General features: G+C 40.1%; 2 pseudogenes; both read left to right on the top strand.

Moving 5' to 3' along the window:
• The first annotated feature begins 14,602 nt into the window (after nt 1-14,602).
• On the top strand, nt 14,603-17,410 carry LOC147430149 (uncharacterized; annotated as a pseudogene).
• Nucleotides 17,411-17,419: 9 nt separating this feature from the next.
• Nucleotides 17,420-25,940, top strand: LOC147430148 (fructose-bisphosphate aldolase 8, cytosolic-like; annotated as a pseudogene).
• Nucleotides 25,941-27,207: the final 1,267 nt, after the last annotated feature.

Genomic DNA, 27,207 nt, shown 5'->3' with positions numbered 1-27,207 from the left:
CAACATATAAAGTCATTTGTAGGTTTCAAAGTACACTAGAAAAGCCCCAATTACATGAGGGGACCTTAAGACCAAAATTATGCTCTTATTCAGCACTTGCTCAAGTATGAAATTATGCTTGCTGTAAAGTGTGAGCTTTGTCCTAAGGTGTGAGTCAAGGAGAGGAGAGTGGATTTATCCCACATACTGTGGAGCAAGGCTGTAGAGCTACTTAAAGCTCATTTCTTGAATCAATAAACAACAACTCATTTTGCACTACATGCTTGTCTATGGTGAGCTTTTGCTAAGCTAAGTCAATACTTAAGATTGTGTTTATGAGTCCAAGCTAATCTATCTTGGAACCTAATTCACTTGAGTGATAAGCTTGCTTAAACACACTCACACACTTGCACCATGTTTCTCTTTCATCCACCATACCTACCATGATCCAAATCCTAACACTTCCATGTGACTTGGAAACTAGTCTTTGAAGGGCATTCCATTGTTTTGTAACACTAAGCACTAACACTTGGCTTTTATAAACATAAAAAAGGTCATCTCTACAAAAAGATAAAACAACTTTATGATTTTTCTAAAAAAACAGTTTGAAATTTTACTAAAATTTAACTTAACATAATTCTCTCCATAGGGATTGTATTTTGACATGGAAAAAATCCATTGTTTTCTTTCCCTTGTAACCAACCTATGGTAGAAGCAAGGTGTAAAAAACTTCTTTTTAGCTTGACAAATAAATTGCCAAAACTTGGTAGGAAAACATGACACTTTAGTGGCTTAGGACACTTAAGTGTCCAATTACAGGACTAGTGTTAATACAAGCTATCTATGGTGCATTGAGATATCTAATAGCTTGATACCCATGCCTTTCCCATATCTCTCTCTTTCTCTCTCTCTCTCTCTCTCTCTCTGGGCGCTAGCACCCACCTCAGCCCTCTGCGTGGTGTGAGAGAAAATGTTGCACTATACTGTTGGAGTAAAAGCTGCACATTTTGCAAGAGCGTTGGGAAAGGCTTCAAAGAAGTTGTGCCATATGAGGGAGCTATTGATTGCACATGTGAAGCTTGGGGTGGGCGCAAGAGCCCAGGAGAGAGAGAGAGAGAGAGAGAGAGAGAGAGAGAGAGAGAGAGCCCAGAGTAGTGTTCAAGAAAAATTAATTTCATAATCATACGATTTTCCTTCATGATAGATTCATTGAGGAAATTTCACAAAACTAGTGTGTAAACCGGTCTTCAGACGGGATGGAAGAAGAAACATTAATAGAAGATAATATATGCAATGATAGAAGATAAACATTTTTCTAGCTCTAGATTTTGACGTGGATGCCGGTAGGCAGCTTCCACACCAGCTCGGGGAGTCCATTATATGTAAAACCTATATATCACGTGCGTTCAAGAACTATTTATGAAACCCCTTAGCTATGAATTTTTCACCAATAAAAAGAACCCTTTTCCTATGCAATCTGTAATTTTTTTTTTCAAAATCATTTTTCAACACCCTTCTGTATATAAATCTATGAGAAAATATAGAATAAAATAATCCCTACTGTTGAACCCATCTGATATACATTTTTTATTATAGTGACCCCCCCAAGCACACCAACAAGCATCGATGATAGCGTTTGTAGGTCAAGGGCTCCTCTCTCCGCGTGTCGAGAAGATAACCCGCTAAACCATCAAGGGATCCTCTCTCCGCGTGTCGAGAAGATAAGCCACTAAACCATCAACGTGAGAGAGAGAGAGAGAGAGAGAGAGAGAGAGAGAGAGAGAGAGAGAGAGAGAGAGAGAGAGAGAGAAGCTTCTTCACTGGTTTGCATATATAGTTAGATGGTGCTATTTAGAGTCATTGAGGACTATATATTTCATAAAAATAGGAAATATGTATGATTTGGTTATGCGGACAAAAATTTCCTTGATGTATTCCACAAAAAAGTAGCAAAAATGTCAGATAAAATCCATGGGTTCTCATAATCCTTTTGATTACATCTTATGAGATCAAGAAAAGAAACATAATACCATTATGATGTGTATCATTAGCAAGGAATGAGATGACCTCAGTAAGAAGCTTATAGGAACTCGCATTGAAAGCATGTAACACAAAATGCAAGGAAAATCATCAAACATTGTCACGATCATATTTTAAAGTCTCCACGTAGATTTAATGCTAATCAATTAGAAAACAAACGACAAGGAAACTGCAAACATGACACAAAGAGACCCATCAAAAGATCCTTTAAGTACCTTAGCATGACAACATCACCGTTAGGAGCTTGGCAATGGTAGCTAGTGGTAAGGATGCCATGACTAATGGTGAAACAATGGTGCAACTATATGAAGTTCCAATGATTATATTGGGATTATGCTTGCGGCAACAAGTTTAAAGTGTTGATATCATGGTCTTACCTACAAGCTGCTTTTATAGAGGGGTTTATGATGTGGGGGAAATTGCATGGCTTTTGCAATTTCCAAGGTCACACGTCTTTTTTAAAAGATTGCCACCAACACATATGATCTTCTTGATTACTCCCTTAAGATATAGACCAGGCACTCTACAGATGATTCAAATGCAGGTCATGAGTTGGTGTTTTTGTCACCAAGACACAATTTTCACCACAATATACAACATCAAACTTTGGACCATGTGGAAGGGTTGTTGCACCCACATTCTTGGCTCTTAGTCCTCCTCTAAGTCCATCGTTTTAACAACCATTTGGACATAGCTATTGCATACTCTTCACAATTAGTGGAATTCTTCAACAGGCTCCTTCAGAGTAGTGGAGTATCATTGATGCGTCCTTCTTCAAATCTGGGCGAGATCATCAGTCTTTTTCATTGAGATCATGGCCCCATCACATGGCATTATGCACCCCCACAATGGTTCCTTTTACATTCATCATTCATGCCACCTTGATGTATATATAACTCAAACCTTGTTAGCCCACTTTTGTACTTATTCTTAGTGATAAGCCATTGTGAATCTCTGGAACTCTTTTGTACACACACCTTGTTAGCCCACTTTTGTACTTTCTATGGGTGATAGGCCATTGTGAATCTCCAAGAGTCTCTTTCATACATAGAATACAACCTCTTTTCTTGCCACACACACACACACACACACCCCTAAGTACTTTTACAGTTAGTATTTAACCCAGTACAAAAGTTGACTCTATACCAGGTTTGGTTTAGGACTAATTTTTTTAAAACCCCCAAAACCCCTCAAAACAACCCCCCCCCCCCCCTCTTTTGGGACTGGCCCCTCAAGCATCACTTTAATAATTTTTTGGCTTCTCAAGGTGCATGAATTATGGGACACTACACCAAAATAAGGGTAATTGGTGTTCATTTTTGGATACCGAGTTAAATGACTATGTGCATATTGAGTAGGAATTTCACGCTTGTCGCTTACAGTCTCTACCTCACGACCTTACTGCCACATGATCTCTGTGCACCCGCATGCTGCATGATGATTGTTTTCCTCTCTACTCTGCCACTCTATCCTCTATAGGGCCATGGTGGCTGCCACTTGTATCTAGACACTTGGGAAGCCGAGAAAAATTCAAATATGCAGGTCTACATCATCACTCCTTCCAATGATGGAATACTATATAAGGTGAGGATGGCCTTGAGCCCTTCATTCAGTCTTTTGCGTGGTGATTGTGTTGGAGTAAAGAGAGATTTGAGGGATTTCCTGGAGGCCTGCCTACTGTCTAACCATGGAGCTTGTAGAAAAAGATGGTGCTTCTCAGGTGCGCATTCTATAATAGTATTCTTTTACTGGCTTTTTGTACCAGACGTTCTTGTTTTATATGGTTTGCAAGAAAATTTTCTAAACTAAATTAAGAGATGGTGTGGCTTGGTATTTATCAACCATGAGTAGTAAAACAAGCTGGTCCATTTACTTACGTGCTTTCTCTAGTCTTTTTAGATGACGCAATTATACTAGGCTCTGATTTAAAAAAAAAACAGTTGTCGACAGACTTTTTACTTGATTTTTTTAAAACTTTGGGCATGAAAGTCATTTGGCATGAGCAGATGAATGACGGTTGGAGGGTTAAACCCTTGCCGCTCGCAAACGTAAACATAGTTATAGGCTAACTTAGATACTGTAGGCAAAAAAAGGGGGACGCACAGTAAAAGCCGAATAAGTACTTGTCTGATGGTCAAACCCAAATTTTAACTACGTAATGTTTAGTGCACCTTATTTTGTTTTATGCTTAGGTTTAAAGTGTCGTTTACATAATTAAGAAAGGCTTTTTTATGATTGAATGGCTATAGGTTTCTTTGCAACAAGGCTTTGGATGACATGTACTTTAATAAAATTGGTTTTTGGAAGTGCTTTTTGATGTATAAGGATAAATTAGCATTGGGGCATACCCATGCACTTCAAAAATGCGGTATTAGCCACTAACAGGCAAGATACACTAGTAAATCACCCATGGGTCTAATAGAATCACTACATATAAAGGGGATGGTTATGATAGGCCTTTATTGCATTTGACACTTGGTTTTTGTTGGTGTGCTAGCATGTTAATGATATCGCATTTGAAATAATATATTGAACACTATGGTCTGAGTCGTCCAACATGCGGTAATGGTGGTCCTGTGATAACAATACCGTAATTGTATAGACTAAATCTAATGGGTTTCTTCACATAAAGGCATGGCTTCATTACACTTGTACCGTTTTGTTTTCTCTTACCCAATCTAGTCTAGTAGGTTTGTTTGGCTTGATATGCTTAGCTGAGTTTTTTTGTCTAAGCCAAACAGAAATGTTTAAGATGTTTTTTTTGAAAGCTATATCTGACAAGGCTACAATGATTTTCCTGATGGTTTTGATGGTTTTAAAGGATGAAGGTGGTAAGAGGGTTAGTCTATAGGAGCTGTTTAACTAATTTTCTACCATATTAAGAAAGAGCATAACAAACTTGCTATGTAAATGTTACAAGATATATGGCTAAGGAGTAGGCACAAAGTAACCTTGAACCATTGTTGGTATTGAGACACTTGGATCAGAAAGGGTGGTGGCCTTCTGATCAGAATGATATCTATGTAAATATCTATTTAAGGTCTATTAAAAATTGGGCTATATTGAAACCATACTTATAACAATCACCATATTTCAAAGGGGAATAACCTTTTTTACAAATCTTAAAAATAATTTTTTCCAAAGATTAATAGACATATACACTTGTAAGATGGACATGGATAACAACTGATATAGTTTATTGACACCTGTAAAATGCATTCAAGACTAACGTATCGATTGTCTTGTTTGGATGGATGTAGGTAAGGACTCTATCCTTTCTTGGAATTTTTTTGGCTTGAATCAAATGTCTGTCCATGATTTCACTTGCTCCTACTACTTGGAAAGTAATTCTTTAATGAGTCATTATCATTGTATACATTCTCATAAGCCATGTACAAAAGATAATTCTAAAACTGAGTTGTTTTTGCACTAATTATTGCCTTTTCTCTAAATCCAGTTGTCTTTTGAACGTTAAAGTTCATTTTTGTTTTATTATATAAGTAAAAATAGCTACACACACATCCTACACATAAGGTTTTTCCATATTTTTGGAAAAACCAGGACGCTGGCTTTGGAAACTAGCTCAAATTTCAATTCTAAGTTGGACCCACTGCCTATAATTCGTTTTTTGGTTGGCTGGTGTTAGGTGGTCCCTCATAGGCTAAGATTTTGGATACTTGGTCACGGCTATTATAGTCTTTGACTTTGCCAGTTTAAGGATTGTAGGCCCAACCTACAAGACTAATTATATATTTTCTTTCAGGATCACAAACATTATAAATTGACAACTCACATGAGATTAATCTACAACCCGGAGAAGCATACAAGGATCTTAGAACAAATTAGGTTTTACCTAAAGGACCATTCTCCAAAAAAGGCCTTGGCGCTTAGAAATAGACCTTTTTTGGCTCGACGGGCCAAATGCTATGTTACATATTACCATAAATAATCCGTGGCTTACTAGTAATTTTTTCTATTGCATACCCTTTCTCTCTTGCAAGGCCTATAACTATCTTCTGAGCCCCTCTGTATGGCAACCTCTCTTGTCCTTAAATGTATTTGCAGTTTGGATGCTTCTCAATTAATATATGATTTGGCTCTTCCTTGGATAAAAAGTTATCTATATTACACATGATTTCTTTAATGATTGAGTCAAGATTTTGGCTACCCTAGACAAGGACTCCAAAGACGGGGTTAATACGATTTCCCATTACATAGCCCAATTGCCTGTACTTTCTGTACGGTATTAGTAAGAGCTAGCCCTGTTCTCTTCTTCTGGGGCCGAATTTTAAAACTTTTGAAAAAATTATGTGCGCTCAATCTATTTTTTATCAGTACCTCTACTACTCAAGCTGTCCCTCAAACCGGTGGTATCTTTTGCAGAGATAGTGCGACACTTGAAACTCTCAAGGAGTTTTAAAACAATCTTTGCTCCCTTAGTGACTAATATTTTGGAAATGGTACCCGAAGTGTTCAAGATTTTTCCTTTCCTATTAGTTAGAAAACTTGAAATTAAATCTTTTGGTGTGGACCATTAGCTCTGGGTTTTACCTAACAAAGCCTTTTTGGAACCAATTCTTAGTGAAACCTGGGTTTATTTGGCTAATCTTCCTGCCTCCATAGTTGATGATTGTAGACTCAAGATTCTAAAAGGAGGATAGTTCTTAGACAAAGGAGAACTCATTAAAGCCCCCTTCAACCTTAACCTTATTGACCATTCCAAATGCTCTTCCAATACAGGTCTATACATTCGGACAAAAGGGAACATGGAGTTTGCTAAAAGTAATCCTGACTTCTACACGAAATCAATCTGGAATGTTTTTTGGCCGTATATTAAATGTGCATGAAAATTTCTTGATACTAAAGCATTGTGAAAATCCAACATTATGTGGTTTGACCATGCTATCTGGTTTATCCTCAACCATCTTGACCGGCTCTTCCCCGAGAAGCCGGTGGACTTTCATCTATCCCTTATCTGTTCTTGGTTAGGGGGCCAAGCTAAACAATTAGTGATTGCTCAGATTGCTTTGAATATTTTTTGTGGTCTTATGTTGGATATCCTTAAAGAATTGAAATCTGATGAACCTAGGATGTATTTGACCAATTATGCCAATTACAAAGGTGTTAAGATTATCACCAGTTTTACTCAAGCCATGTATTGAAGATGATGACTCCCCCTCGCTGAAAAGACCTAACTCTTTAGCCACCCCCAACTCATTCACATCATTTTTGACACCTAGAGCTTCCTCTAATTTTCATAGAGGAAAATCTTGTAGCTTTACTAGGGGAAGAGAAAGAAACACCCCCATCTGGCACCTTCTTGACTTATGATAATTTATCCTGTGCAGGTTGTTGTTGGCACATGTGGAAAGATGCATCTTACTAGAAGACTTCTTGCAAAGACTATATTTACAAACATTGTCTTTTCCAAAAGGTAATTCTAGATTGGGTACACCCAAAGACACTACTTTGTGAGTGTTTTGACCTACTTTTTGAAAACCATGAAATACTTGATAATGTACTTATCGGTTAGAAGTATCAACAACCTATTAAGAATCTTGTCTACAATAATGATTTTTTACGACACAACACCGTTCTTGATTGTGCTTGTGATAAATATATCCCTTTTTGTAAAGATTTTAATACTTATGGCAGGCATGTCTTGATCTATCGGCTTTATTTAGCTGTTTAAGTGACCTTTTCAGTACTTTCCGATTGGAGAAGACAGTCCTACTAGACTTAGAAAAATTGGTTGAACAATAGTTTTTTCAAAAAATCTCGCTCATACCATGTAAATGATTGTCTACTGAAAGTTCATGGATCACACCAAAACTGCCAGTTGAATTTCAAAAGCTTTCAGAGGATTGGAGTTTTGGATTTTTTATTTTGGTAAGATGTGTTTTCAGTCTACTCTTATAATTTTATTAATTTTATTGTAGAATATCTTAGCGGTTAATCTTGCTAAATAAAAATGATTTGTTTAAAATATTATGGAATGATTCATGACCAAAAGAAAAGAATAGATGAGGAGATAAAAGCACTTAAGGAAAAAAAGGATCGAGATGCTCAGGCACTTGGAAAAAAGGGTGAGTTCCCATCTATTCTAAAAGGATAATTACCAAATGGTATTGCATCTACCTAAGCTTTTGAGCATGCACGTATTAAATATTGTATATTGTGATTTTTAGTAATTATCGATATATGTCAAAATGTGTAATTGTTTTTTTTCCATAGACATCAAATCTTTGGCGGATGGAAGCATGTCTACAAAGAAACTAGAAAGGGCTCAACAATCTACATTCTACTTGCAAAGGTGTGGAACTACGATATTATTGTACTGGGCAAAGAGTTCATTGAAGGAAACTTCAATGAGAATGTTATATGACCTTGGGAAGAGATGAGAAAATGCAAAATTTCGAACCATGTGTTACAGTGTTGATTTAAGTGTTATGGATGTACACTCAATATTATTGTTTTTTTTTTCCTTGAATATCTATAAAAAGTAAGATAACTTGCACGTGATAACATTTATAGATCCGATGGCATACTTTCTTAGAACCCACCACAACAAGTTTTCCTTCTGCTCGCACTCTCTTTGCTCCATTTGTGACACAGAGAAGACATTTTGCCATGCAGTGAGAGCTCTCCAAAAACTCATCTCTCTCATTTGAGGATCCAAGGCCCCATCTATTTGGATCACTGCCGCATGCAAGACTCGCCCCTCTCCATTGTTGATGTATGCTCAGCAACCACTTGTAGCAGTGGGCGATTCTGTACAGCTCATCCCTGAGAAAAGATCAAGTGTTGCCTTGCGTGAAGAGATGTGCAAGAGAGATGGAGAGCGAGCGAGGCAGAGTCCCGCATGTGGACGTCACACACACACACACACACAAAAAAAAAAGAAAAAGAAAATCTCTGATGCAAGCCTCCACATGTAGCACCTCCCAGTGATCACGTCGCTCTCTCTCTCTCTCTCTCTCTCTCTCTGTGCCTTCTGCGACTCTTGCCATCTCTCTCCACCGTTGCATGTGTCGACCACCTCTTTCCCCCCCCTCGAAGCAAAGCAGCATCTCATTAAATTTCCCCCACAATATTTTGTCATAAATTCCCAAATGCCCTTGAAATTTTCCAAAATTCCCAAAATACCCCGACTCGGTTGCCCGCTTTCCTATTCAAACTAAAACACTTAAACACTTAGCTTTAATTTATATCCCTCTAAACAAAGGTATCTCCCTAGATTCTACCAAAACTAATGAATGCAAAATTGAATTGACATACCCGGTGGGTTTTTAGGAATCTCACTATTGCTACATTATGTTGTTTAGGTGACCACATTTGTTGTGTATTGGCATTACATAAAATTGCAATGCAACCCCCTTTCAATATCGAGAGATTTTAATGATCCTATTTTCTTGCTTTAAAATATTACCTGTATCATTATGCTTAAACTCAATGTGTGTACACTATGATTAAGCATAATTTGATGTGGGTGCACCTTCTGTATGCCAGTCTCATATATTTCTCTATGAAATACTCTTCAATAGACATCTCCATTTTCTCTCTTTTGTTGTTCTTTGCTCGCATCGCTTGTGCATTTTTGCTCACCTGATTGACACATTTCTAACATCGCTTGTGCCAAATAGTGGATTGATATAGAACTAGGTATGCATATATGCTCCCACGTAGCCACACCACACACAAGTACCGAGCAATAGGGATGCGGTTTGATGTAGCTACAATGCAAGTATTTTAAACCTCACACGTATACATCATTTCAATGATTTACGTAGTGAGTTCCTCTCATAACTCTTGGAACACTTAATCACAATGAATTCTAGCACTAAATCGAGTGTTAAATATGAAAAATTAGAACAAAAATGAGGTAGTTAAGGCATGCACATAATGTGAGCTAGCTTCCACAATTTTTTTCAAAATTGAAAAAGGAAATTTCATTTCCTCTTGCTCTTCGAAGGTACGACAGATTAGATACCTAGAATTTTTTAATGGGTTGTGTGCGTGTGTGAGGGAGAGATGCACCTATTGTGCAAAAGAAGCCAATCTTTGAGTGAAAAGATTGGCTTTTTTTTGCCGCAGGCACATCTCTCTCTCTCTCTCTCTCTCTCGTGGTAAAGCCATCATTGAGGAGTTTAGGGCACAAAAAGCCCCCTAGCATCCTCTAGTATACTTCCCCCTCTTTTCATAGTAGCCACCTCAATCTTATATGCGACATGTGTTGCAATTTTGTTATAAATGCCTCCAACCATCTTCTTCCCCCCCCCCCCCCCCCCCCCCCCCCCTTTTGCCACACTTGCCTTTGCCGGTTGTAAAACTCGATACCCTCTTCGTAAGAAGAGTGCCTTTGTATGCCTGTTTTCTCGGTCCCATGGGCCATATCTGACCTCCAAGGATGATAATGAATCTCTCTCTCTCTCTCTCTCTCCCCTTCAATTGGTGTCCACTTGGAGGCACATTTGACTAGCTACGACATGCTTGTAGCAGGTTGTAGTAGCATGTTTGGCTGGCTACAACCTAATTGCCCCCCCTACTTGTAGCAGTGGGGGCAAGGCAAGCAGTGCAGCTAGATGAGGTTATTGTTACGACATGGAGACAATCTCTCTCTCTCTCTCTCTCTCTCTCTCCTTCCTTTGAGCATCCAATGGCTACTAAAGAGATGACCATGACAATGGTGTCCTCCTCTGTTCCTACAACCAAGATTGCAATGCTACAACACAGTGACCATGACCTATTGTGCTATAATGTGATGACCGCGATTTGCAATGACACTGAAGCAAGTAGCAACGACGAGTGTTGAAAGGTGACAGTGAGAATGACATAAGCTTTATGCCCGGCTTGTATTTGTTACTGGATGTATTGGAATTATTTCTTCGCACTATTAAAGTGCTTGTGATTCTTGGGAGTCGAATATTAAGAAACCTAAAGTACTTCAAATACAAAGGTCCAAAACCTTGGTGCACATGATGCTAAAAGGTTTTATTTTGCCACAGTCCAAGCAATTTTTGAATTCAACACTAAATGTTGAGTTTCATTGTGTCTATGGAATTTTTTTTGTGTTTAGTCTCATTGTGTTTAAGATAAAAAATTTGTGAGATCTAGACTATATACTAGCTTTCTTTCGTATCTATTAGGCAAAATATTTTGAGATTCCAAAAAAAAACACACCCCCCCCCACCCCCCCCCCCCCCCCCCCCCCAACAAAATAAAAAAAAAAAACGCCCCGCGGGCTCTCCTCATGTCCACGACAAGCTCATCTTGAGTTCACATACAAACTCCTCCCCCCACCCTTGTCTTGTGTGTAGCATTTATAACGTATTAGGCAGCAAATAGGCATTCCAACTATGCACGGATCTACGTGTAGGAGATTACACAACATACAATGATGGGTAGGCTTTGGTGTCACAGATCATGTAGGGTAGAATGACTTATCCTGAGTCCACATACAAACTCCTTCCCCCACCCTTGTCTTGTGTGTAACATCTATAGTGTATTAGGCAGAAGATAGGCATTCCAACTATGTACGGATCTACGTGTAGGAGATTACACAACATAGAGTGATGGGTAGGCTTTGGTGTCACAGATCATGTAGGGTAGAACGGAAGAGATAGAGGGATAGGCATCTCTAGCTAATGCAAAACTGCTACATTGAGGATCTACAATGAGACTTGCATTATGACCTATAGCAAAAAGGAGAGAGGAAAATATATGTTGCATGACCTGGAGAGAGAGAGAGAGAGAGAGAGAGAGAGAGAGAGAGAGAGAGACTTTTTGTTTGCACTTTAACCGCCAAGGGGCATCCCCCTCAAAAAAATGAGTCCAATCGTTCACACATACTAGTAGAATTTCAAAAATATTCATTAATTTGATTGAAAGATTTTGTTAGAAGACTAACTTGTAGCTTTGATGAGCCATTCATCACTCTAGATAGTGAAAAGAAAAGTCCACCTCATGTTGCAGCTCAATCGTGAGCTCCGCTCGTCCACTTAGCCCTGCCTTCACTCTCCTGCCCCTTGCAACGCTTGGTACCAGCTAGGAGCCCCCCATACACATAGCATATCTTTCCCTGATTATCATTAAAAAACTAGTTAACCAAAATTGAACCCACGTATTGGCTCTTCATTTAAAAAAAAAAATCATATAAGTGCACTTCATATGGCTCTTCATTTAAAAGAATAAATTGTTGCTAGAAGATTCTTCAATCCCTTCCCTTGGACCTCTCGACCAATGCATGTTGTTTCAGACAAGTGTGCCTTTCACTCCCATCCCTCGCCAGGGCAGTGAGCCACCATTGTCAAGTACAAAACCTCTCTAAGACAACCCCTGCCTCGTGGAATCTCTAAGGGTCTATGTCTCCATATTTTTGAGATAGAGATCACAACACTTGCTAAAGCTAAATCTTGTAAGTGATTATAAAGGTGAGCAAGCACGAGAGAGAAGGGGGCGAGGAGGGAAATGGCAACATCCATAGAGTTCACATTTTTTTGCGTGCTCAACGCTCGTCTATGAGGCCCATCATAGAAAACATGGGCACACCCACCATGCTTAGAAAGCCAACAATTGGATCTCATTCTATAGGCATAGAAAGGACCAAAGAAAGGGCACCCTCATCCTTGCCTCGTTAGAAAAAATGGAGCATCGCTCCTACCTCGCCTAGGAGCACTTGACCATACTCTGGTGGCTTAGAGAGAGAGAGAGAGAGAGAGAGAGAGAGAGAGAGAGAGAGAGAGAGAGAGAGAGAGAGAGAGAGAGAGAGAGAGAGAGAGAGAGAGAGAGAGAGCTTGCAATCCTCAAAGCTCATGTGCCTTTGGAAAGGAGAAGGGCACACCAATTCACACAAGAGAGTGTGTTCGCAAAGAGAGATTTCACATGTTTGCTACAAAGACACACATACACACACACACACACCCTCCGCACTAAGTAACATCCAACCTTTAGTGAGGGGTGGCAATGGGATCAAGGGATGGGAAGTGGGTGCACTGCTATCGGGGGGATCTGGGGCATCCACCTCATTGAAAACTAACATTAGGCAAATTTGGACTCTCAAAGGGGCCCTTTAAGGAGTTTGACTTTACCTCTCTCTACCAAAACGGGCGCATGGATAAATTTTTGCAAATAAACTCCAAAGTTGGCGGAGGTTTGAGATTTATCCATGCGCCCGTTTTGGTAGAGAGAGGTAAAGTCAAACTCCTTAAAGGGCCCCTTTGTGAGTCCAAATTTTGCCTAATGACCTGGACGGTGTGCTAGCGTGGCAATCCACCTCAACAAGAACTAAACCCGGACAGGCATGCTCACTTGGGGTCCACCTTAGCAAAAATTAAACCCAGATAGGCATGCCCACGTGGTGGGATTTGGGAGGTAAACATGGACAAAAAAGGGATCCATGCTAGCATACCACTCCGTGCTTGGAGGGGATTCCGATCATTTTGCATGCATGCATGAGGGGGTGGCATGGGGGGACACCGAAGCTGCCACACTAATGTGCAAGGTATAGCCTACGGGACATGCAGGTGGTTGAGGACTAGCAGGAGGATCAACAGGTGTACGTGAGGGGTGTTTGTGTTCAAGCCAAGGTTGGTAAGTGCTGCATTCTGATGTGCTGAACAAAGAGGGAGAAGGCACACTTGTTTGTGATAGCTGCCCAATATGCATATGCTACTACTTGTGGATCAATGAATGCATCTCCTCTTTCTCGTTTGCCACACACACACACACAAATGTAATAGGTCACCCCCCATACACACACACACACACTCATGAATACGAATGCATTGTTGTGCTAATGGTTGTGTATCTGACAATAAGCACCCCTAAAAATGGGGCGATCACCCAGAAAAAAGCTTGGCAAGAGTACTCATGTGGGAGCTACTTCCTCTTGCATGACACGGGCCAACTCCATGCTTCTCGGAGATTTAACTGAGAGGAGGGGTAATCCAGGGGATGCAAAGAGCCAGGTAGAGGGATACATCCTTGAGCATGTGGATGGGCTCAATGAGGCTCATGAAGAGTTGTTTCCTTCTCAAGAGAAGAGCTTCAACAGCCCCCCCATGTCTCCTACTAAAAAATTGCGAGCATCTCAGGTGAGAAGAAGCCCGTGGCTAGTCATGCATAATCCGCCCACACCTCCTAGCCTCAACAACCGCTCATGAAAGAAGATGGCTAGTTGATAATGACTCGTGCAACAAAGAGCTAAGCGATGATTCTAATAGCATAGAAGAGAAAGCACAAGCAAAGAAGGAAGAGGCAATAAACATTGATCCTTGCAAATTCTATGTAGAGATTGAGCTCCCCAATGGAAGACTACCACACCAATCACGCAAGTGACGATTGTTCCTCACATTTGGCCTTCATATTCTAGAGATTGAGGATGATGAATCACCTCAAGGAGTCTCATGGTATTGACATAGAGATTCCAAAGCGTCCTGAAGGTCGGCCCTTGCACAAAGAGACAAAGAGAAGAGCTAATTTGCTGCCCATTCCTGAGGTTAAGGCTTGGAAGAAAGCAGCCATGAAAAGGTTCACCGATAAAGATTGTAAGTTCAAGAAAAACCGCAAGCGATATCAAATCCTCATGCACATTTGACCATTACAAGTATGGAAGGAGCTTGGTGGACAGTACAAGGAGATGGATCAAGCTTCCTTTGTTTAAGAGTTTAAAAGTGGGAGGATGAAGAAATACATGGCGGACAAGGCTCACCAGCTTGGACAAATTCAAAGGGGAGAATTGAAGAAGGTTCTGATGCACATGTGAGTGTCCTACTTTGTTGCTTCTTTGCCTCATCACATTAAGCATGAATGTGTAATCACTTTTTCCCTTAATGCTATGTGTGTAAATAGAAGAGAGGTCGCGATGTCCCTTTATGGCTTGAGGCTGCCTTGGATGACATCGATACTAAGGATCCCTTCCAGTTTGCTCCAAAGGGTGAGGAGGATCATGATAAAAATGTAGAGAAGACTTTCAAAGCTATTGATACAAGAGGAGATCTTTCCGAGCAACCTCAATCTTGATGAGGTTTGTGGGAGGTGTTTCTACATTTATGTCTCTTGTGAGAGGAGGGTTCATGACTTGCTTGTTCACAAGGATGTCTTGTTTATGTCATTCAAATAATGAGATGCATTTTACCTTTTAGAATTATGTACTTACTTCTCCATCCAAGAAGAAGCTACCAATTTGGAGAGGCAAGACTTCCAACGAGCCTATTGATGTAGGATCACCTGATGACTACTCTTATATGGCCCTTGAGTTTTATGTCTCATATGGATACTTGCGCCTAGAAAAGACGGGGAACAAAATCTACCCTGTGTCTCCGACACGGAGCAACCAAGCACTTTACAGGTATGATTTAGATAGAGACATCTTCAGATTTTTTGTCTTTCTTGTGCATGACAATCATTACATTGCTGGCTATGACCTATTTGCACTAGATTCTCTTTGCATATACCCATCAAATTCAGCTCCATTCAATTTGGCATACACATGGACATGGATGATGAGATGTTGCAATTAATACTATTTAATGAAGCCTCAACAAAGACAATGAGTTTATTTACAATGTCATCTCTTGATGTTGATCCTTTCTTGTGTTTCTATGTATAAGTACAAGGATTTAGAAGCATAACTTGTGTTTCTTAATAGGTGGATGGATCACACTATAGCACCAGCACATGTGCTAAATTGAGTTATGTTTGTTGATTCCATGTGGGTTCCAGTGGCAGAAGCAAGTCTAGACAAGCATGATGGCATACATGTTATTAAAAACTTCTTTGGGGAGAAGGATATAAGCCATTGTGTGCTAACAGTTTTTCCTATAAGGTCATGCATTACAGATACACAGATGTTACATTTTCCTAATGTGAGCAATGTCCTAAAATTTTCCTTCTTGTCTTTGCTGCAGAAAGCATTGGACTTTATGTGTGATGTACCTTTCCACACATATGAAGATAACAGATCTAGGTGGAAAAAAGCACCAGCTTCTCTTTTATGATTCGCTTGATTGTAGTGCTATGATGGATGTTATACCTTTATTGCACAGGTACTAACATAATTGTGTATCTGGATTTTGCATGTCAGCTACGTCTTGCACTCTCACAGATGTTTCATGTAGGGATATGGAGGCATTGGGCCATGGAGCAAGCAATCCAGTAGTGAAATGTGCATTGCTCGAGCCATGTAGCGAGTTTGAGATTAAAGTGCTACAGGTATAATTTCGGTGTGCTCTAAGCTACTTATGAGGCAAAATCTTCATGGATGGTGTCTTGAAGTTGACTAGCAATCTACGTAAATGGTTTTGACTATCAATCTATGTAAACAGTATTATGAAATTGGGACATGACAATGTAATATCACTATTACCCAATTTTTCTTGAGTCTTTGCTTGAATCTTTACCCAATCTATGTAAATGATATTGTGAAAAATTGTGACATGACAATGTGATTTACCTAATCTATGTAAATGACATTATGGTATGACACTTGAGTCTCGAGTCTTTAAGGTTTATTGTGAGATCTATGGCGTGTTGAGGTTTATGGCGAGTCCAAGTTTATCGCGAGGTCCAAGTGGTGAATAGTTATTATGGCAAGGTTTAGGGTATATCCAACAAGTTTATGGCGAAGTGTCGATGAGGTTATTTCTGCTTTTTGGCATTATGGGGTTGAAGTTTGAATGATGATGATGATGACTACTTTAAGCAAGTTTTGCGAGTGTCATAGGTTAAACGAAGATTCACTTGGTTAGCTTTGCAAACTGTAAGGGTCTATTTTTTGGAAATTGCAGCTTGGTTTATGGCGAGGTCCAAGTTGTTTGTGTTTGTTCAATTATCGCAAGGTTATGGCAGTTCCGGTTTATGGCGAGGTCGACGAGGTTTGCGAGGTCCATGTTTATGTCCAAATCCAGCCATGTTTATTGTGAGGTCTAGGTTTTATGCGAGGCCAAGGTTTATTTCCAGTCCATGTTTTATTTATGTCCAGGTTTTATGGCAAGGTCGGCGGAGTTTATGGCAAGCTCAGTTCAGGCACGTTTAATGTGAGTCCATTGTTTATGTCTGGGTTTATTGTTGTGAGCTCGTTGCATGTTTATATTCCAGGTTTTATGGCGAGGTCGAGATTTAATGCGAGCCCATGTCTATGTCCAGCTGGGTTTATAGAAGTCCAGGTTTATCGTGAGCTCGGTCCATTTGGGTGTATGTTCAAGTTTTATGGCGAGGTCGAGGTTTAATGCGAGTCCATGTTTATATCTAGGTTTATGGAAATCCATGGAGATTTATTGCGAGCTCGGTCTAGGTTTATATTCCAGGTTTTATGGCAAGATCCATGGAGCTCCGTTTATTGCGAGCTCGATCCAGGTTTATGCTTACGTTTTATGGAGAGGTCAAGCTTTAATGCGTGTCCATGTCTATATCTGAGTTTATGGCAGTCCAGGTTTATCGCGAGCTCCGTCCATGTTTATGTTCAGGTTTTATGGTGAGGTCGATGTTTAATGTGAGTCCATGTTTATTGTCTGCGTTTTATGGCAGTCCAGGTTTATTAGGCGAGCTCGGTCCGTGTTTATGTTCCATGTTTTATGGCGAGGTCGAGGTTTAATGCGAGTCCATATTTAATGATGGGTTTATGGCAGGTCGAGGTTTAATGCGAGTCCATGTTTATTGCGAGCTCGGTCCACGGTTTTATGGCGAGGTCGTTTAATGTGAGTCCATGTTTATGTTTTAGGTGTTATGGCAAGGTCGAGGTTTTTAATGCGAGTCCATGTTTACGTTCCAGGTTTTATGGCGAGGTCGAGGCTTAAGACGAGCCCATTGTTTATGTCTGGGGTTTATAGCAGGTCAAGGTTTAATGCTAGTCCATGTTTATGTCTGGATTTATGGCAGTCTATGTTTATTGCGAGATCGATCTTTCTATATATGGTGTTTATGTTCCAGATTTATGGCTCGGTCCATGTTTATGTTCCAGTTTTCGGGTTTATGGAGGTCGAGGTTTAATGCGAGTCCATGTTTATGTTTGGGTTTATGGCAGTCTAGGTTTATTTACAAGCTCAGTCCATGTTTATGTTCTAGGTTTTATGTTCATGTTCCATTTTATGGCAGTCCAGGATTATGTCCAGGTTTATGGCATGCTCCAGTTTATGGGGAGGTCGAGGTTTATTGCTCGGTCCATGTTTATTTTCTGGTTATTATGGCAGTCCAGGTTTAGTGTGAGGTGCGGCAGGAGAGTCTGTCCTCTAGCTCCTAGGAGTATGATGTTGCTGGCGGTGATGGCAATAGGAGTATGAATAATAATATATGAGGTGTTCGAGTATGTGTACAATTGTTACTCTAATTAATAATTAATAGATTGATTGTAGAGATAAATTTTCTTAGCCTTGATTTGTAAATCAAAATTTCTACCAAATCCTAATTTAACTAGCAAAACTCAAAACTATACAGACCACTTCAAAAGAAATCAATGGTGGAAGAAAAAATGAGGGGCGCATCGATTGTGAGCTGTCAGATTGGGTGACAGAGAGTTGACCCAAATTTATAAATTTGCTTTGAATTTACGAAACCCATTTCCATTCCATGTTATTATGTCCAAGTACCTATATATAGTTAGTTCATGTTTATGACAATCCAGGTTATGGCTCGGTCCATATTTATGTTCAGGTCTAGGTTTATTGCGAGGTGTTTATTGGACATCCAAGTTTTATGGCTTGGGTCCAACAACTGAGTTTTTATGGTAGTCCATGTATAATTATGGCAAGGTCAAGGTTTATTGCAAGGTCTAGGTTTATGGCAAGTTAGATTGCAATTTTCTTGAGTTATGCTGCGAGTCCACGATGCGAGGTCCACATTTATGGCAAGTTAATACATTTTTCTTGAGTCCAGGTACATGTGAACTATGCATTCCAAGCAAAAACAATAAAACCTCAGCCATGGTTGATTGTATGCGTACGTCTGCTCTTGAGGACCTTGTATAAACAAGAAACAACAATAAAACCTCAGTCATGCATGGTTGATTGTATCCATAAACCTGCTCTCAATGCATAAACCTGCTCTCAAGGACCTTGTATAAACCCACACAATGGCAATACATAAACTTGACAAGGGGCTCACTCAAAACCCAACACAAGTTCTTGTAGCAAAAATAGAAACCCATGAGAAGAAACAAGAACACCAAGAAGGCCACGATCGCCCACACACAAACAAGACCAGTTTGTATATACATGCCACAATGACCAATGTATATCCAAAATGCCTACATGGCTAGTGCACAACACTCCCACATACACATAGTGCTTGCATGTGTGACAAGCCTCCTCTTGGATGATCCTGCAATAATGGCGGATGTAAAGGCCCTACATGTTCATCACATAAGGGTTATGAGTATTCTTGATGTGTAGGCCTTTTCATAGATTCTGCCATCTTTAAGCTTCACTGTGAAATGCCATTCACTTCCTTCATGTGACACCTCATAGTCACATGCAATGATAGAACCTTTGGCTGAGCTAATGCCATCCCATAATTGCACCAAGTGGTCCATGATTTGAGAAGTAGAAGATGTAGCCAAATGCTTTTGAGATAAAGGCAACAAAGCATGGCAAAAGAGGATCAATGATACTTGACAGCCTGCGATGCCCAATCCGTGTTTATGTGACATTGGCTTGAATTTGTTTAATGCTACCTCTACATGGCATGCTCGCTTTCTTTGGATCATGGAGATTTTTCAGGTTCTCCATAGAGATGTTCAATTGTCCAAGAGCTACCTCCTTTTTCACCAACGTCCATGTGGACAAATTATTCGGAAGCCTTGTTGCAAGATATCTCTAAACTCCTCAATACAAAAAACTATCTCCGTATCAATCTTGTCCATATCTTGCTCAAAGCCATGCATGTCAACACCCAATTTTGTGCCATCACAACCACTCTCTACCTCCATAGCCCGAGGACATTCTTGCATTCCATTGTTTGTAGGAAGTTCAACCATTGCATGCAAACTATCCACAATAGGCAAAATTACATGTAGCATTGGAAAATGGTTTTGTAGTATTAGGCGCACTCCATATAGATGCTTGCATTGGGAGGACCAATCTAGACAATGACAATAGGAGGACTGTAAACTCATGTGATACCAAGTGCCCAAAGACAGTGCCCAAAGACATGCTCTGAATCTTGAATAGCAATATAGATTTTTTTACCACCTGAAGAGTAGATGGATTAGACTCATATCATTTAAATAACTTCTCCCCACCAGCTAGTGCTTTCATCGCACTCTTCCTTGATCCATACAAAACAAAACGTTCAGAGTCCACTATTAACATACACACAATGAATAACTTGTTTAGGAAAAGTAGCTAATATAAAAATGCAAGGAGAATGATCAATGCTCACCTAGCTCTTGCTTTTGCTTGAAGAACTCCAATAGAGTTCCTCCCATCCAGGTTCCACTCCTTGCATCACCAACAAGTGCATGCAATAGGTCAAGCATCAACCTATTTATCCTTGCATCGAACAAAGTGTACTTGATATACTGCCATAATCTCTTCACCAGATTTGTAGTGTCCACATTGCCATGGAGAAATAAGCACCCAAACTTTGTCCAATGCTTACGCCATATACATGACTTTGAGCACCACCCGTTGGATACAGAACATTGAATATTTGCATGCTTGGAGTAGTCCAATAAGAGTTTGTGAAAGCGAGCTTCAAAATCATCCTCACACTTTGAATGCGTAAGGTTATACATTGTACAATATACTTGATCTCACAAGTCTTTTGGCACTTGGGGCAAAAGATTCTCTACCCAAGCCTTCTTGACATAAAACCAACAGAGCAAGACATGGCATGCAACTTGCACTCGGCACCCTCCGTTTTCTCGAGCCCAACAAGCACCATCATCCCTAATGGCTCTCAAGATAGCAGTCAGCCCTTGAGGGCAGCTATCTATTAGAATTTCATTCGGCCAAATGCTACACATCCTTGAGAATACTATGTGGATGGTCAATTCAAGGCCAATGCTCTCCTAGCATGTTCTAGGGTCACATGTGCACATCATCAACCACACAGGCAATCCGATTCCAACTTGATTAGGCAAAATAGCTTCATGTAATGGCAACCCATACACATTTTTCTTGAATGTGCTTTCCACAGCCCATGCGTTATGTTGTGAGAAGCAAATACACATCTCCAGCATCCAACTATCTTGAATGATGATAACAAATGGCTTGTGGATGTCCTATAATGCATTTGAATTGTATGGCTGGACATATGCGACCTTTCAAAAGCATCAAGCATTTACATAAGGATGCAAGGACAACATATAAAAGTGAAAATGAAACTATATCTGTAAAAGAAGCTACCTTTCCATGAGCTTGTAACTTCAAAGCCTCCGTATACATCCCCGACCAATCATTTTTTGATGCTCGACCTAAAAAACATATCTTAAGTCAAGAAAATGCTATAAAGGTTCAGAGCATAAGCAATGAAAAGTACTACATTGAAGTTGCAAGCTATATATGAGCTGTTGGACCTCCTTTGGGATCATGAAGAATCGGAAAGTCATGCAATCTACTGGAGACACTTGTTGCATGTGGAAGTTTTGTTTTGAGATAAACATTTTGGCAAAATAATTGCATTTAGTACAAGGCAAAGGGCGAATAGGTGCACAATAGGTGCATTCGGTTTAAAAAGTACTCATTAAAAAAATATCCTAGAAATATCTATTTTGCTTGATTATTAATCAAATGGTGTCTTCTCTTATATCAAAGATATAGATGGTGTCTCATCACTATAAAAAGATATATAACTGGAAAAATAAAATCTTTTAAAAAAATAAGAACACAAAAAAGACAATAAAGTTAAATTAATGTTTGTTTTCTGGTTTTAAAAAAACTCATGGCTAGAACAAAGCAACCTGCAAATGGAGCGGGTCAACCAAAAGACAATATTCAATCATTTGTAAATACTTTGATTAAAGCTCGACGAAGGAAGGCATGATTCACACAGCAATTTAGATTGTGCAATTTCTCAAAGCCTCAATGCAAGGAAAGCTCCAAAAGAACTACTTCCATGGTTTACATATTGTCTAAATACAGTGAGACTGGTCATATTTCCTTATTGCTCAAGGTAACTTGCACACATGTTCCATTGAGCTGATATCTCACAAAATAACTTTTGCTATTGTTTTACGATTTGATAGGAGACATTGGAGCCTTGCAATTATCGACATCTAATAGTTCTAAATATACATTCTCTTTTAGCTTCCTTCCAGAAAGCATCCCATCTGAAATCAAGAAGTAAGGAATCTCATTTTTCAAAGATCTAAATTTTAAGAGTGTTGACTTATTTTTTTAGTCATGTAAACCTTTTAATTTCTGTAATCAAGTCCTCCCACCAAGGAGGTTTGTTTCTCAAAGAAACAATGCATAAAAGTATTTGTGTAAAGAATACTCACTCCTCGGGACTCCACGATGTAAAAATTGTAGATAGCATGAACAAGAGGTATTTAAATAATCCCTTACCTGTATACTTTCAAGTATTGTATGTACCCCTTATGTATGCATTTTTGTAAAAAAAACTAGCCCTTATGTATGGAAATTTTCACTTTCTCTTAAAAATCCCTTTATGTTAGTATATTTTTCTTTAAATGTACCTAGTTATAAAATCCTTATTTTGTTTGCACATGCTATCTTACATATTTCCTAGTGAACGCCCAGGTACTCACTAAGTTAAAATCTTACAATGTTATTTTGAATATAAAACTTGGGATTTTTAATGTGAGAAACTAAGAACATTGTAGATGCCTACACAATAAGATAGTCACAAGTGTGATTGGTATCTATTGTACAGTATGAAAGTACATTTGGACCATTTATACATTCATGAAGATGAAACAAAAAAGGTAAAGAATACAACTTTAAATTGACAAAGGCAAATACATTTTCTTTTAACTAGAACACAAAAAATATTTATCTTTTTATGGTAGCCTCATAATGAGAGAGATTTCTTTTGACCCTTTTATATTTTTTCCACTTATATTATTTATATTTGACATGTACATATTTTTTAGACCCCTCAATATTTGATTTTCTTAGTTGTACTATTCACTTATATCATAATCTCAACAATATCTTCAATTATAGACCTACCAAATAAGGTCAAGGGTAGGTGGCATGCATACATGCACTATGGAGGGCTCACTCTTGGAGGTATTCAAAAGAATCATCCAAAGAAGGACCCCACAAGGACCTTGTGCAGTGGAAAAAAACGGTCGGTTTTGCTGAATTTTTAAAGTTCACTTGCTCTCCGAATTTGAAAAGGTGATACAAACAAAAGTTGTAGCTCGTGGGCTGAACTTTTGCCTCAAATTTTTTCATATTATTTTGAGCTACGAGCTGTGAGCTATGATTTTATTAGTGGACCCCAGTTTTCCCATGCTATGCAGCCACACTCTCTCTTCCACTTTATCATTTTCCTCTTTCACACACACTTCTCCACTCATCATCCCCACCTCTCTCACCACTCCTCTCTGCACCCTACTCACCTTCTCCTCAACCTTGAAGAATAAGAGAAACCATGGTGAACTCATACCTCCCACACACAATTCCATTCCAAAATTGACCACCTAGTCTCATTTTTCCTCCTCCAATTTACCCATATCTATAAAAAAAAAACCACAAAATTCAGCCTCTTCTCTTAAAAGACAGCATCATGGTGGTTGATTACTCAGCTTCAATTACCTTGTCTCTCAAGGAAGGTCAAGAGTGGAGAAGAAATGTACCGTCAAAGCTAGTGGACCGTCAACAAGCGTCAAAATTGGCCCTACTCAAGACACTTGGAGCATCAACCTTGTAAGAAATCCACCTTTTCTTACCTCTTAAGAGTTTTTCTTCCTTATTTGTATCCTACATGGATACTCCCATTGTAAATATCCAATTCCATTTGTAAATTAATACTAACTCTACTAACACTAACCCACTATGAAAAGTCCTATCACCTCCATTTCTCTCCTCTCTCTTTTCCCACCAACTTCTTGATAATTCCAAGCAAAAGAAATTAGATAAATTGCTGAAAATCTAACCCAACCATGGTTAGAGGAGTAACCCTAGCCTTCAAAATTGCTATAAAAGGAGGGTGTAGCTAGCACAAAAGGAGGAGCCATAAGCAAGAGCACTATGCTATAGCTTGAGAAGCCAAGCTCAACCTCTCTAGAAGGAGCTCTTGAGTGGAAGCTCATTGTCTTATGCATGTGCATGTGTTGTAATAGGGGATTAGCAAGGGAACTCTATGCCATTGTAAGAGAGAGAGTGATCATTCAATTGAGAGTAGGAAATCTATCATTTCTCCTACTAGTGTAAGCCCAACATTTGCTGAATCAAGGAGGGTGGATTTGGACTAAGCTTGGATACTTTGTCTCCTTTCCAACGTGAAGTAATGGACAACAATGATGCGTAAGTGTCTTGGTGTTTTTTGTTAAGTTCTTGATAGCTTGTCTCTGGTGTTGTCATCAATCTAGCCATAAATCCCACATACTGTAAGAAGGCGACAGGGTGGAGAGGACTCCCCTGGCCTTAAGACAGTGATTGGGGTGGCTTTTCTTGTGATGTGTTGTGGTGAAATTTACGCAAGCTATGTTGAACAAATACTAATCTCACTTTGATTTGTCATGACAGATTTGTAAGAAGGTATTAATGCAACAAGCACCCCCTCCCCCTTTCTCTCTCTTTCTTAAATATATAGTTGTGTTTGCTTGATCATTGCCGATACGTTTCAAAGCAGCCCGAGCATTATCTCTCTCCCTCTCCCTCTCTCTCTCTCTCTCTCTCCCTCTCTCGTGCTTTAGTGTGTGAGAGTGTTCCATTGGTGTTAGGGTTAGTGTAAATTCCTTGCTTGTTTGTGGGTTGCTCTAACGATTCTCCTCTTTTGCGTCCTAGTTCGCTCTTAAACTAGGTGGTGCCCCTTGTGTAGTTGGGATTTGGCTGTGGGTTTGTTGTTTTGGTTTGTGTTGTGTTGTGCCCCAGCCCCATTGAGCAGCACGGGAGCCTTGAAGGGTGTCTAGAGGTTGCTCTTCTTGTTGCCCGCCCCGGACCGCCTCAGTAGATAAGGGCACTTTCGACCTTGCATGCAATGAGAGTGAGACAACCACTCAGGGATTGGACGGCCTTGCCCAACGCTGCGAGCAGTATTATAATGTTGGAGCCCAATTTTCGAAGTGGAGAGCCCGATTGGTCCAACTGAGTTGTCTCCTCTTGCCATACTTGAGAATGCAAATGGGTTGGCTCGCTATGCCATCATATGCCAATTAGAGAATGGTCTAGTCCCCATTGTTGAGCCTGAGATTCTTGTGGATGGGCCCCATGATATTAAGAAATGTGCTGTTGTGACGGAGATTGTGCTTGCTGCTGTCTACAAGGCTTTGAGTGATCATCATGTACTCTTAGAGGGCACCTTGTTGAAGCCAAACATGGTTAATCCTAGCTCTAAAGCGCCAAAGACAACCCCTCATGAGATAGCCAAATAACAATACAGGCACTTCAAAGTGAGGAAGAAGAAACTTTGAATTTGAATTCCATGAATGAGCTGGATACTAAGAAGCCATGGACACTTTCTTTCTCATTTGGATGAGCATTGCAAGCCAGCACTTTGAAGACTTTGGGCTAGAAAGAAGGAAAACATTCCTGCAGCACAAGCTGCTTTGCTTGCCCGATGCAAGGCCAACTCTGAGGCTGTCCTTGGCAAATATGCTGGAGATGTTGCTAAGGGTCTTGGCACTAATGAATCGTTTCATGTTGCCAACACAAGTATTAGCTATCCTATGTTTGAGCTGTTGAGTTTTGATTGCAATGATGTTTCATGTTCTGTAATAATGTTTAGGTGCAGAACGAAGGCAAATGTGCTATTTTTCTGAGGTTTATGTAACGGGCATCTTTATCATGATTTAATTTAGCTACCGTTTATTCCTAGTAAAACAGAGAGAGAGAGAGAGAGAGAGAGAGAGAGAGAGAGAGAGAGAGAGAGAGAGAGAGAGAGAGAGAGAGAGAGAGAGAGAGAGAGAGAGAGAGAGAGAGAGAGAGAGAGCAACACAGGGTTGCGGGAGCAGAAGCAGAAGCAGTAGAAAGAAAGGAGAGGAACCAGCAAAGATGCCGCCTAAATTGGATCCCTCGCAGATAGTGGAAGGGACAACAACGACCTTGTCTTGATGATTCTAGATAGTGAGCTTGACGATAACGTGCAGGCCCTTCCAGTCCTTGGAAGTCTCCTTGGTGATGTCCTCTCTTACCTTCTTGGGCGACAGACCTAGGGGCCCAATCTTGGGCGCCAATGAAGAAGAGGCAGCTCCAACCTCCCCTCCTGTTAAACGAACAAAAACCACCTCCTCATATTCTTGCTTCCCTTGCTTTATCAGCATTGCATCTTCATTGTGGGCGCAAAACATACATCACTCAAGCTTCATGTCTACCATCTACTGGAGTTTACAGGTGGCTCCCTCAATGGTGACACTGAACTGGAGCAGGACTAGAAGTAGGGGAGCAATTAGCACCGCTACCCTTGTGATCAAAGCCCTCAAGGAGCCTGAGCACGATAGAAAGAAGATGAATGCATTGCTGCAGCTACTGCTCCTCGCGGGACTGAAATAGTAGCTAAACACGCTATAATCCTTGCTCAAGAATGAGTGTTGCTGTGGTGGGCACATGTGCTCTGGTGTGCACATGATCTCTGAAGACAAATGGAGTTGCTCATGATTAGTGCTAAGGGCCTTGTTAATCCGCTCTGAGTTTTGTGCAACAATTATCTCTCTTTCTAATCTCGAAGAGGGCAAGATCTGACATTCAAATTCCTACCCATTTAATGCATAATTAATACCACAATGATGAAGCCCGTTGATAGAAACAACAAAGATGCCATCATTTGCATTTATGACATTGTTATACAGCACATGCTCCTCATGTTTACTGGCTACTCGCATAATTGCATTGTCAGGATTCCTCCTGTTGATCTAACCATGCAAGCCCCTGCAGCACTCGATTGCCTTTTTCTTCTTCTTCTGTCAGGACACCGGCAAGGCCGGACTAGACAAGGCAGGGCCGGGCTAGGCGGCGTGGAACGGGGAGTCCAACTAGGGCAAAGGGCCAAGGGCATGCCTATATAAAGGGTGGTTGGGTGGTGGACTCTCAGGCTCTAGTCACCCCTGTCTTACATTGGTATCAA

Source organism: Adiantum capillus-veneris, chromosome 22 (assembly GCF_014529385.1).
Source record: "Adiantum capillus-veneris isolate H3 chromosome 22, ASM1452938v2, whole genome shotgun sequence".
NCBI lineage: Eukaryota > Viridiplantae > Streptophyta > Polypodiopsida > Polypodiales > Pteridaceae > Adiantum > Adiantum capillus-veneris.
This window is presented reverse-complemented; position numbering and strand designations above follow the sequence as displayed.